The 3,989-nt window shown below is 47.6% G+C and overlaps 1 protein-coding gene across 2 annotated transcripts in view; it reads left to right on the plus strand.

Moving 5' to 3' along the window:
• Positions 1 to 435: 435 nt before the first annotated feature.
• The window catches only part of Slitrk3 (SLIT and NTRK like family member 3), a 9,472-nt gene continuing 5,918 nt past the window's right edge, over positions 436 to 3,989 (plus strand). The window contains exon 1 of one of the 2 annotated variants that reach the window (XM_015494303.2): positions 436 to 686. The gene's annotated coding sequence lies outside the window, so the exon portion shown is untranslated. Of the gene's footprint in view, positions 687 to 767; positions 1,661 to 3,989 lie in introns of those variants that run through there. The other variant, XM_015494302.2, reaches the window with a different exon arrangement.

The following is a 3,989-nucleotide window of genomic DNA, read 5'->3' on the forward strand; positions in this document are numbered from 1 at the left end:
CACGCATCTCCCCTCACCCTACAGTTTTATCTCCACCGCTCCCCTCTCCCCCAGCAAGTGTAAACAGATGAGGAAATATGTACTTTGAAATTGTCACCTATGTTTCATGAAGGTTGGGCATTACTGCAAATCACTTAGAATGGCTCCTCGGAGGCGTTCAGCGATACCGCCCACCCATACAGCTCAGATGTTCTTAATTTGATCACAGCACCCCCCCATCCCACCCGCCCTTTCCAGTTTGGGCTGTAATTTTCCAAACAGCCATCTCTCGTTTGCAAAAGTTAAAATCAATCCACGGTTACAGAATGCAGACTTTCTGACAGGGTTTCTCTTTGTAGAGCTGCCAGATTGCGACCGATAAACAGGGGACAAAGGGGGAGGGGGAGAGAGAAAGAGAGAAATATCACTTGCTTCCTTGCTTCCTAAGCAGGGATTTGCCTGCGATGCGCGGCGAGAGGACTGCGGCGGCTGATTTACACAGTTGGCGCGGAGGAGGGGCCGGGGGTGCGGGGGGAACAAGCTGGCGGAGGCTCAGGCGATGGGCTGATCTGGGGGCTCCGGAGCGCCGCTCCCTCGGTGCGCGATTTGGGGGCGGCTGATGGATTTGCATTTGTGTTCCAGCCCTGCGTTCCCTATATTGCCTCCCAATACCCGACCAGGCGCTCCCAGTTTAGGAGCAGACGTTGGTAAGTAACGTGTAATCCGAATTTAGTTATTTCCTAGGCCATTAAAGTGGCACTTTTAAAGCAGGTCAGTCTGAAAAGATGCCGTCGCCGCTGCCGCTGTGAGTGTCTCCTTGGCCTGAAACGTTCGGCGGTCCCCTCCTCTGCCCACCGCGCTTCCTTCTCCTGCTGGAGAAGTAAGGGTTCTTGAATGGTGAGCTGTCAGGGTACACACTGTGCCAACGGGATCGCTTCGCCTTCGTGCTTTGCCTGAGATTTCCCAAATCCAAATCGGATTTGGTGTGTACAGCCATACTGTTGTATTTGTATCTCCCCCCAACCCCCCTTCAGTGTCTGACCAATGCTGGGATCCGAGATCTAGTCGCCCCCTTCCTGCCTCCTTTCCGCCTTTCCCCACCCCTTTCTTCTCTCATCTACACACCACCCACCCCCACTCCCACCCATCCAAAGGGCAAAGAGCAAAGACACTCGGGAAAGAAAAGGGCTAGTTTCATCTTCTCGAATTGAAGGAGGCCTTGGGCAGGAATTGCGCTGTGAGTGACAGTCTTTCAGGAAGACAGAAATCCAGAGAACAAACCCGGGTTCTCTGGAACAGCGAAGCTCACCATTGAATCAAGAGCACCGAGATTTAAAATCAAAGGACTCCAGTCCTGGGACACTCACGTATCCTGCTTGCCATCGAGGGCGTACGGAGCTGTGTTTGTGGGCTCCAGGTCACTGGCATCGCCACGCTAGGTGTGCGCCCCGCTCTCCCATTGGTATGAAGCGACCATTTCCTTGCAAGTCTCAGAGGTGGAAATACTTAAAAGGATTTCGATTGTGACTTGGTAGCCTTTCTGAAAGTTGGTGGCCGGAAGAGGAGAAAATACAAGGCTACAGTATGAAGGATACAATTGAACCTCCCAGAGAGTTTGCCCCTCCCGCTGGGAAGCCCCTCGGAGCAAACCTCGGAGATCCTGAGCGCTCTGCACCTATAGGTACTCTCTGCCATCCTTTCCTACTTTGCCTAAATGAAATCATTATGTCTTGTGTGTAGGATGTGCACGGTAGAAAACAGACTTAGGCAGTAGTGTCTTCTATACGTTCACAGGTGCTAGGAATTTGTTGCATTCTAAAACGGGATCAGTTAGGTTTACGGTGGATGATGAAAGAAGGGGTACTGGAGCCTAAGGTACCCTCGGATCCCTCGGGGGGGGGTGGGGGGAGGAAATTGTAACTCTGCTCCAAATAGGCCAGGTGGCTGATCAAAGGACCCCTCCCCCCGTGAATCGCTCCGTTGTATCTATCCTAAGAGACAGAAGGGAAAAGGTTTGAGCTTTTATTTTATTTTATTTTATTTCATATCTAAACAGACCCATTGTGTTCTTCGCCTGGCGACAGCAGAATAGAAAAGAATCTACAGAAGGCTCAAAGCTTTTCAGAAAATGAATGATGCAGCATTTTAATTATATGTTCTAGGGGGATCGTTTTGCTTCCATATTGGAATATTTAGCATTAGATCTGGAGAGATTAGTGAGCTCGAAGATCCGGCAATGAGGAGGGGGAGGTAGGAAAGGGGCACACTGGGGAGAAAGGGCTTCTTGTCCTCCCTCTGGACAAACAAATGGTGCGGGCGCTCGCAGCAGGACGCATAAGAAAACGGGGCCTCAAGAGTCCACATTCCCTAACTTTTGGAGCCCTCCCTATCTTTTAGACACGTTATCCTGATATAAAAGAAAGGAAAACAGTGAAATAGCCTTAGGGCATGATCAATGTCCAGAATTTGCAGGGTTGTAGTTCAAGGGAGGACGGAGACTTGATTGCAAAAAGGAAAGAGCATTTACCATCACCGGGAAGCTCAGGGCACCTCCTGGTTACCCATTCATTCCATCAAATCTTGGGTTCCGATAAGATCCGAGAAACAGTCACCGCCTCTGCACATTGGGCACCTTAGGTGCTGGGGGAGGGGGGAACTGGCAGCTGGGGAGCGAGACTGAATTGCTCTGATTCCGAACTCAGGCAGTCCGTGTTGGTTTGCTTCTCCTCCACTGAGACCTAACCGAGAACAGGGTGGGTCCGGAATATTAAGGGTGTAGAATGTTAGAGAATTCTGCCAGCCTGCTTGCTTAGTTTCTGATTGTTGTTTCCAATCTTAACTACTGTGGGGCACAGGAAACATGTGCGATCATTTTAAATGCAAAATATCATGTATATTTTTATGACTGACTTTTGTTGAGTTAGATTTTTTTTTTTTAAATTTTAGAGTGGAAAGACATTTATACATAAACTATACTTTTCTTTGTACTTGGCTCTGTAAAGAGTATTTTAAGGGAAAGCCATCTCTACCTACTAACTTTGAGCCCTTGGGCAATTAAGGTTAGTTCTTCAGACCAAAACTCTCTCTCTTCCCCCAACCTGTGAGTCCATGACAGGATTGGTGTGTGTGTGTGTGTGTGTGTGTGTGTGTGTGTTGGGGGGGGGGCGATGGATGCATCCACAGATACACCATTTCTAGCTAACTAGAATCCTCTGCTGCACGCTTGAGTCTCCCCAGTTTCTCCACTAAGCTGCATTTCCTCCCAGCAGGTAGAACTGCCACTTGAGCCTTTAAAAACTCCTTCTAGAGGGTTTTTGTGAACTATGATCCAGTGGCCTCACTACATTGAAACATCTCCCTTCAATCACCCATAATCCCACTGCTCCTTATTAGCTATCCCCTTCCTAAAAAAATCTTGGAAAAATATTAAGAAAGAAAAATGAAAGAAGGGAGGAAAGAAGAAAAGAAAACGAAAGAAAGGAGGAAGGAAAATAAAGAAGAAGAAAAAGTCCAAATCCTGAAATTCCATCCCCTATACCTGCAGGTATTTCCTGGTGGAAGAATGTGAAATTTACCAGTGCTATTCAAGTGGTCTTCATTTACTTCCAGAGGACTGGCTTGTATCTGTTTAAAAAAAAAAAAGTGGAAGAAAGCACATGGTGGTAGAATCCAAGGAAAATCGAAGACTTTGAGCTATAGCACAACAAAAGGATTTCTGGTGCAAAAGGATCGAAACAAAATGCAGGAGAAACTCTGTCCAAGTTATTCAAGCTCTTATTTGGGACACCTAGACAGAATCAGCCAAATTCAGATTTTCTGCTTTGGGACCTGGATTTATTCCTCATCCTAGTTTTCCAACGTCTGTGCTGTGAAAGGACAGTTCCGAAGGATAGTTTCACTTTATGAAGCGTCTGCACTACAGAGAGGAGGTTTGAAAACTAGATGAGCAAACCATTTCAGAGAGAGAGAGAGAGAGAGAGAGAGAGAGAGAGAGAGAGAGAGAGAGAGAG

The sequence above is a fragment of the Marmota marmota genome, unplaced genomic scaffold, assembly GCF_001458135.2.
Source record: "Marmota marmota marmota unplaced genomic scaffold, marMar, whole genome shotgun sequence".
Lineage (NCBI taxonomy): Eukaryota > Metazoa > Chordata > Mammalia > Rodentia > Sciuridae > Marmota > Marmota marmota.